Below are 9760 nucleotides of genomic sequence, written 5' to 3'. Positions count from 1 at the left end.
AACACTGGTGCACAGTACACACACTTAACACTGGTGCACAGTACACACACTTAACACTGGTGCACAGTACACACACTTAACACTGGTGCACAGTACACACACTTAACACTGGTGCACAGTACACACAACACTGGTGCACAGTACACTTAACACTGGTGCACAGTACACACACTTAACACTGGTGCACAGTACACACAACACTGGTGCACAGTACACTTAACACTGGTGCACAGTACACACAACACTGGTGCACAGTACACACAACACTGGTGCACAGTACACACACTTAACACTGGTGCACAGTACACACAACACTGGTGCACAGTACACACACTTAACACTGGTGCACAGTACACACAACACTGGTGCACAGTACACACACTTAACACTGGTGCACAGTACACACAACACTGGTGCACAGTACACACACTTAACACTGGTGCACAGTACACACTTACACTTAACACTGGTGCACAGTACACACAGTTAACACTGGTGCACAGTACATACACGTAACCGGTACCCCCAGTACCTTACCTTGAGGTTACCTTGAGGTCCTTCCGGGGCTTAGCGTCCCCGCGGCCCGGTCGTCGACCAGGCCTCCTGGTTGCCGGACTGATCAACCAGGCTGTTGGACGCGGCTGTTCGCAGCCTGACGTATGAGTCACAGCCTGGTCAGCAGTCACAGTCACTTATGAGTACAAAACCTTCTTGTTAAGTTACATCATTATGGAGTGAGAGGTTGTCGTGTTCATAGCAAACGGCGCCATCCGTTTGTACGCGCTGCGTTTCATACTCCAGCTGTACATAAACAACTGAGAGCGGACAGGACGCCAGCCAAGCTTGGAAGCTGCTAGTCATGTATTTTTACAAGTATTAAAGTCAGTAACCAAGCAATGGTTTTATATCAACCCTACAACCAAGACTTCCTCAGTAACACACAACACCACAGAGGTCATTCACTGCAATACCTTCAGTCTTACCTTATTGACAGGCTCCAGTATGTCTCTGTGAATAATTCCATTTCTCCCACCCTACCCATCAACATTGGTGTTCCTCAGGGCAGCATACTTGGCCCTCTCCTCTTTCTCATCTACATTAATGACCTTCCAAATGCCTCCCAACACCTCAAACCAATTCTATTTGCTGATGACACAACCTTCATTTGCAGGCGATGAGTCACAATAACGTGGCTGAAGTATGTTGACCAGACCACACACTAGAAATTGAAGGGACGACGACGTTTCGGTCCGTCCTGGACCATTCTCAAGTCGATTGTGACAATCGACTTGAGAATGGTCCAGGACGGACCGAAACGTCGTCGTCCCTTCAATTTCTAGTGTGTGGTCTGGTCAACAACCTTCATTTGCTCCAGTCCTGATCCCCTTGCTCTAAATGCCACAGTAAATACTGAGCTAAATAAAGTCCATCTGTGGCTAACTGCCAACAAACTCACCCTTAACATTGACAAAACTTAATATATTTTGTTTGATAATAAATCCTCAAATTAAATTAATTTAAGAATAAACAATATACATATCAGTAGTAAAGTTGATGGTAAATTCTTTGGTGTTCTCATTGACCACAAGCTGAATTTCCAGGGACACATTCTATATATAGCAAAAAAAGTTTCAAAAACTGTGGGCATTCTTTCTAAGATCAGATATTACGTACCACGCCCTGCCCTGGTGACTCTCTATTACTCCCTTATCTATCCATATCTCAACTATGGTATTTGTGCTTGGGGCTCTACTACCCAAAATCATTTACGTCCTCTAATTACTCAACACAAAGCTTCTATTAGAACAATATCCAACTCTGGCCCCAGACATCACTCGGTACCCCTACTTAAATCTCTGAATATGTTAGACATTAAGTCACTGCACATTCTCTCATGTGTATTATACATATATAAAACGCTAAACTGTAATGCCAATCCTGACCTCAAAAGCTTCATAGAAGGTTGTAACAGAACCCATGAGCACCACACCAGAAATAAATACAGTTTTGATATTCCTAGAGTACGACTTAATCAAACCAGAAATGCTCTACAAATCAAGGGACCCAGAATGTGGAATGACCTTCCCAACCATGTTAAAGAATGTACCTCTCTCAACCAGTTTAAGATAAAAACGAAGCTATACCTAATTAACTCCATGTAACCTACCTTACCCTTATAATGTCAACCCATGTCTTACTATTGTAAACAATGTTGTTTGTTGACCAACTTGTATATTGGCTATTTTCTACCATGTTCCCCCCTTTTTATCTTTTATTTTGTTCTTTCAACACAATTTATACTTTAAGCTCAATTACTATTAAGTTTAAGTCTAAGTGTTTCCCCACCTCTCCTTGCCCGAGACGCTATGCGTACTTTTTTGAGATATATACAAGAGTTGTTACATGGTTGTAGAGCCACTAGTACGCGTAGCATTTCGGGCAAGTCCTTAATCCTATGGTCCCTGGAATACGATCCCCTGCCGCGAAGAATCGTTTTTTCATCCAAGTACACATTTTACTGTTGCGTTAAACAGAGGCTACAGTTAAGGAATTGCGCCCAGTAAATCCTCCCCGGCCAGGATACGAACCCATGACATAGCGCTCGCGGAACGCCAGGCGAGTGTCTTACCACTACACCACGGAGACTACTGGCGACTTTAGGTACTGTATGTACTACCTCTATCTTTAAATACCACATTATGTTTGTAACTCACTTCTATCTATGTTCTTTTACCTGAATAAACATTTGATTTGATTTGATGATAAAAGAGACAGAGTGGCCCTAGGTGGATATGTTTACAAGGTGCTTGTGTGCTGGTCTAGTAAACAAGGGGTCGTGAGTGTGAGTCTCACCAGGGGGCAGGAGGACTGCAGTCATGTTTTAGGGCAAATGGGAGTACCTTTGACAAGCCGCCGGCTTTCTGTCCTCGTCGAGGCCACTAAAGTGTTAGTGGCCCTCAAGTAAATATTAATAAAGAGCTAATTATAAGAGTTAGTCCTTGAACTTATTTACAGAAAACGTTTCATAAAGAGAAAAGAAAACGTCACAGTAAATTTAGGGCTAACTTATATATCTTGCTTTGAAGCCTTTATTAACTGTTGCAGGTTAAGAGCTGTACCTCCAGCGGCCCAGATTAACCTTACCCATGCTTGTTTTTTCCGGATCTCGAATCATCAAAAAAGATGATTCTAAAGTCTACGTGGCGTAGAGGTAAAGCACTCGCCCGGCGCTTTGGCCTGGGTTCATATCTTGGCCAGAGAGGATTAACTAGGCGCTAATCCTAAGCTGTAGCCTCTGTTTACCCAAGAGTAAAATGTGTACCTGGTTGTTAAAGATTGGCGGGTCGTATTCCGGGGACCACAGGACTAAGGACTTGCCTGAAGCTCTACACGTGCTGGTGGCTGTACAAGAATGTAAACAACTCTTGTATACATAAACAATCAAACAAAACAGCTTTACAATCATGTCTAAATTACTGATAGTTACTCAGTCATCGTGTGCTGGTTGTTGGTGTTGTATAACAAGTGTTCAAGAGAAGCACAACTATTTGTTACACTCAGTAAACCCGCCGGACAAGGATTAGTAGACGTAAGTCAGTCATTATAATACATTAAATCAAATCAAAATGTTTATTCAGGTAAAAGTACACACACAGAAGATGAGCTACAAACATAGTGTTAGATTTATAGATAGAGGTAGTACATACAATAGTTAAAGTCACTAGTACGTATAATGAATTAAAAAAAGTCCACTTATGGATGTCAACGAACAAACTAACATTAAACATCGAAAAGACTTACTACATCTTATTTGGAAGCAAATCATCAAATGCAATTCAGCTACAGATAGACAACATTAACATCAGTAATAAAAATGATGGCAAGTTTCTTGGCCTATTCCTAGACAAGAGACTCAACTTCAGCACCCACATTCAACACATAACTAAGAAAGTCTCTAAGACAGTTGGTATACTCTCCAAAATCAGATATTATGTTCCTAACTCTGCTCTCCTCTCACTATATTATGCACTAATCTACCCCTATCTTAATTATGGTATCTGTGCATGGGGGTCTACCACTGCAAACCACCTTAAGCCCATCATCACACAGCAAAAATCTGCTATCAGAATAATAACTAACTCTGCTTTCAGACAACACTCAGCTCCCTTGTTTAAATCCCTAAACTTGCTAAATATTAACTCCCTCCACACATTCTCTTGTGTCAACTACATTTACAAAACCCTGTTCTTAAATGCAAATCCTGCTCTGAAACTCTCCCTGGACAGATGTAATAGGACCCATTATCACCACACCAGAAATAAATATCTCTTTGATATCCCCAGGGTCAAACTTAATCTGTGTAAACACTCTATGCAAATTAAGGGACCCAGTCTATGGAACTCACTCCCTAGTGAATTGAAAAACTGTAAAACTTTTGCCTTATTTAAAAACCAAACCAAAAAGTACCTAATTTCATCTTCTTAGTTTCCTACACTGAGCTTTAAATTTGCTCTGTACCTAGTGTTACCCAATCTCATAATTTTTATGTATTTAATCCAAACAACCTTATCATTGTGTTCATTGCTGTCTTCCTTTATGTGTTAGCCATATGCTGTATTGTGCCTGCTAAGTTTTGTTAAACTACCATTCAAGCTGTCATTGCCATCACTCTGAGCTACCTATGTGCTTTAATATACCTACAATTTTCTCTCATCTTTTTTTTTCATTTCATGTAATCTGTTATCATTTTTTTGTCTATAAATTTTGCAAGTATTTACCTACTTAAAATTTTCTTAGATTAAGGACCTGCCCGAAACGCTGCGCGTACTAGTGGCTTTACAAGACTGTAATTACTATATTATGTATCCTCACATTCCTTATGTACATTCTTGTATATGCATAAATAAATAAATAGATAAATAAATACGCATTGTATTTCTGGCAGACCGTATTTAGTGACCTAATATCCAGCAAACAAGAGTCAAGCTTACACAAGTCTCTGCTCCACACACACACACACACACACACACACACACACACACACACACACACACACATACACACACATACACACACACACACACACACACACACACACACACACACACACACATCACGATTTCGATCAGTACCCATGGGATCTCGCCATGGGTACTGAAAGAGTGTGCAGAGGCACTTTGCTTGCCACTCTCCATAGTGTATAGTAAGTCACTGGAGACGGGAGACCTACCAGAAATATGGAAGACGGCGAATGTGGTCCCAATATACAAAAAGGGCGACAGACAAGAGGCACTGAACTACAGGCCAGTGTCCTTGACTTGTATACCATGCAAGGTGATGGAGAAGATCGTGAGAAAAAACCTGGTAACACATCTGGAGAGAAGGGACTTCGTGACAAATCGCCAACATGGGTTCAGGGAGGGTAAATCTTGCCTTACTGGCTTAATAGAATTCTACGATCAGGTGACAAAGATTAAGCAAGAAAGAGAGGGCTGGGCGGACTGCATTTTCTTGGACTGTCGGAAAGCCTTTGACACAGTACCGCATAAGAGGCTGGTACATAACTTTAGGATAAAAGTTTAAGATAAAGTTCAACTGTTATCTTAAAGTTATCTTAAACTGGTTTAGTCTTATTATCTTACAAGTTATATTATCTACAAGTTATCTTAAACTTGTTTAAGTTCAACCAGTTTAAGTTAAAAACGAAGCACTACCTAATAAATTCCCTGTAACCTACCTTACCCTTCTATTGTCAACCAATGTCTGTTTTTTTTAAACAACGCTGTTTGTCGACCTAATTGTATTTGTGCTGCTTTTTCAGCCATGTTCCCCCCTTTTTATCTCTATTTTTATTTGTTATCAACACATTTTACTCTTTATGCTCAATTAGTATTAAGCTTTAGTCATTTAAGTTTTTCCTGCCCGAAACGCTTTGCGAAATAGTGGCTTTAGGCATTGTATGTACTAGCTCTATAAATCCTTCACTCTTTGTAAAATCTCTTGTATGTATGTACCTTACCTAAATATATATTTATTTATTTATAAGGTGGAGAGACAGGCAGGTGTAGCTGGTAAGGTGCTCCAGTGGATAAGGGAGTACCTGAGCAATAGGAAGCAGAGAGTTACGGTGAGACCTCGGATTGGCGTGAAGTCACCAGTGGAGTCCCACAGGACTCTGTACTCTTAAGGTCATCTTGAGGTTATCTTGAGATGATTTCGGGGCTTTTTAGTGTCCCCGCGGCCCGGTCCTCGACCAGGCCTCCACCCCCAGGAAGCAGCCCGTGACAGCTGACTAACACCCAGGTACCTATTTTACTGCTAGGTAACAGGGGCATAGGGTGAAAGAAACTCTGCCCAATGTTTCTCGCCGGCGCCTGGGATTGAACCCAGGACCACAGGATCACAAGTCCAGCGTGCTGTCCGCTCGGCCGACCGGCTCAAATCGGTCCTATCTTGTTTCTGATATATGTAAATGATCTCCCAGAGGGTATAGACTCATTCCTCTCAATGTTTGCGGACGATGCTAAAATTATGAGAAGGATTAAAACAGAAGAGGACTGTTTGAGGCTTCAAGAAGACCTGGACAAGCTGAAGGAATGGTCGAACAAATGGTTGTTAGAGTTTAACCCAACCAAATGTAATGTAATGAAGATAGGTGTAGGGAGCAGGAGGCCAGATACAAGGTATCATCTGGGAGAGGAAATTCTTCAGGAGTCAGAGAAAGAAAAAGACTTGGGAGTTGATATCACGCCAGACCTGTCTCCTGCAGCCCATATCAAGAGGATAACATCAGCGGCATATGCCAGGCTGGCCAACATACGAACGGCATTCAGAAACTTGTGTAAAGAATCATTCAGAACTTTGTATACCACATATGTCAGGCCAATCCTGGAGTATGCAGCCTCAGCATGGAGTCTATATCTAGTCAAGGATAAGACTAAACTGGAAAAGGTTCAAAGGTTTGCCACCAGACTAGTACCCGGGCTAAGAGGTATGAGCTACGAGGAGAGACTACGGGAGTTAAACCTCACTGCACTGGAAGACAGAAGAGTTAGGGGGGACATGATCACCACATTCAAGATTCTGAAGGGAATTGACAGGGTTGATAAAGACAGGCTATTTAACACAAGGGGCACACGCACTAGGGAACACAGGTGGAAAATGAGCGCCCAAATAAGCCACAGATATTAGAAAGAACTTTTTTAGTGTCAGAGTGGTTGACAAATGGAATGCATTAGGAAGTGATGTGGTGGAGGCTGACTCCATACACAGTTTCAAGTGTAGATATGATAGAGCCCAATAGGCTCAGGAACCTGTACACCTGTTGATTGACGGTTGAAAGGCGGGACCAAAGAGCCAAAGCTCAACCCCCGCAAGCACAACTAGGTAAATACAGTGTTGGGAGGCCGTGTGGCCGGGCTCTGAGCCCCGCAACACTAGGGAAGGTGTGTGGCTGGTGTAACACAGTGTTGTGAGGGCCGTGTGGCCGGGCTCTGAGCCCCGCAACACTAGGGAAGGTGTGTGGCTGGTGTAACACAGTGTTGTGAGGGCCGTGTGGCCGGGCTCTGAGCCCCGCAACACTAGGGAAGGTGTGTGGCTGGTGTAACACAGTGTTGTGAGGGCCGTGTGGCCGGGCTCTGAGCCCCGCAACACTAGGGAAGGTGTGTGGCTGGTGTAACACAGTGTTGTGAGGGCCGTGTGGCCGGGCTCTGAGCCCCGCAACACTAGGGAAGGTGTATGGCTGGTGTAACACAGTGTTGTGAGGGCCGTGTGGCCGGGCTCTGAGCCCCGCAACACTAGGGAAGGTGTGTGGCTGGTGTAACACAGTGTTGTGAGGGCCGTGTGGCCGGGCTCTGAGCCCCGCAACACTAGGGAAGGTGTATGGCTGGTGTAACACACTGTTGTGAGGGCCGTGTGGCCGGGCTCTGAGCCCTGCAACACTAGGGAAGGTGTAGGGCTGGTGTAACACAGTGTTGTGAGGCCGTGTGGCCGGGCTCTGAGCCCCGCAACACTAGGGAAGGTGTGTGGCTGGTGTAACACAGTGTTGTGAGGGCCGTGTGGCCGGGCTCTGAGCCCCGCAACACTAGGGAAGGTGTGTGGCTGGTGTAACACAGTGTTGTGAGGGCTGTGTGGCCGGGCTCTGAGCCCCGCAACACTAGGGAAGGTGTGTGGCTGGTGTAACAGTGTTGTGAGGGCCGTGTGGCCGGGCTCTGAGCCCCGCAACACTAGGGAAGGTGTGTGGCTGGTGTAACACAGTGTTGTGAGGGCCGTGTGGCCGGGCTCTGAGCCCCGCAACACTAGGGAAGGTGTATGGCTGGTGTAACACAGTGTTGTGAGGGCCGTGTGGCCGGGCTCTGAGCCCCGCAACACTAGGGAAGGTGTGTGGCTGGTGTAACACAGTGTTGTGAGGGCCGTGTGGCCGGGCTCTGAGCCCCGCAACACTAGGGAAGGTGTATGGCTGGTGTAACACACTGTTGTGAGGGCCGTGTGGCCGGGCTCTGAGCCCTGCAACACTAGGGAAGGTGTAGGGCTGGTGTAACACAGTGTTGTGAGGCCGTGTGGCCGGGCTCTGAGCCCCGCAACACTAGGGAAGGTGTGTGGCTGGTGTAACACAGTGTTGTGAGGGCCGTGTGGCCGGGCTCTGAGCCCCGCAACACTAGGGAAGGTGTGTGGCTGGTGTAACACAGTGTTGTGAGGGCTGTGTGGCCGGGCTCTGAGCCCCGCAACACTAGGGAAGGTGTGTGGCTGGTGTAACACAGTGTTGTGAGGCTGTGTGGCCGGGCTCTGAGCCCCGCAACACTAGGGAAGGTGTATGGCTGGTGTAACACAGTGTTGTGAGGGCCGTGTGGCCGGGCTCTGAGCCCCGCAACACTAGGGAAGGTGTGTGGCTGGTGTAACACAGTGTTGTGAGGGCTGTGTGGCCGGGCTCTGAGCCCCGCAACACTAGGGAAGGTGTATGGCTGGTGTAACACAGTGTTGTGAGGGCCGTGTGGCCGGGCTCTGAGCCCCGCAACACTAGGGAAGGTGTGTGGCTGGTGTAACACAGTGTTGTGAGGCCGTGTGGCCGGGCTCTGAGCCCCGCAACACTAGGGAAGGTGTGTGGCTGGTGTAACACAGTGTTGTGAGGGCCGTGTGGCCGGGCTCTGAGCCCAGCAACACTAGGGAAGGTGTGTGGCTGGTGTAACACAGTGTTGTGAGGCCGTGTGGCCGGGCTCTGAGCCCCGCAACACTAGGGAAGGTGTATGGCTGGTGTAACACAGTGTTGTGAGGGCTGTGTGGCCGGGCTCTGAGCCCCGCAACACTAGGGAAGGTGTGTGGCTGGTGTAACACAGTGTTGTGAGGGCCGTGTGGCCGGGCTCTGAGCCCAGCAACACTAGGGAAGGTGTGTGGCTGGTGTAACACAGTGTTGTGAGGGCCGTGTGGCCGGGCTCTGAGCCCAGCAACACTAGGGAAGGTGTGTGGCTGGTGTAACACAGTGTTGTGAGGGCCGTGTGGCCGGGCTCTGAGCCCCGCAACACTAGGGAAGGTGTGTGGCTGGTGTAACACAGTGTTGTGAGGGCCGTGTGGCCGGGCTCTGAGCCCCGCAACACTAGGGAAGGTGTGTGGCTGGTTTAACACAGTGTTGTGAGGGCTGTGTGGCCGGGCTCTGAGCCCCGCAACACTAGGGAAGGTGTGTGGCTGGTGTAACACAGTGTTGTGAGGGCCGTGTGGCCGGGCTCTGAGCCCCGCAACACTAGGGAAGGTGTGTGGCTGGTGTAAC

Source organism: Procambarus clarkii, chromosome 1, assembly GCF_040958095.1.
Source record: "Procambarus clarkii isolate CNS0578487 chromosome 1, FALCON_Pclarkii_2.0, whole genome shotgun sequence".
In the NCBI taxonomy this organism is placed as follows: Eukaryota; Metazoa; Arthropoda; class Malacostraca; order Decapoda; family Cambaridae; genus Procambarus; species Procambarus clarkii.
This window is presented reverse-complemented; position numbering follows the sequence as displayed.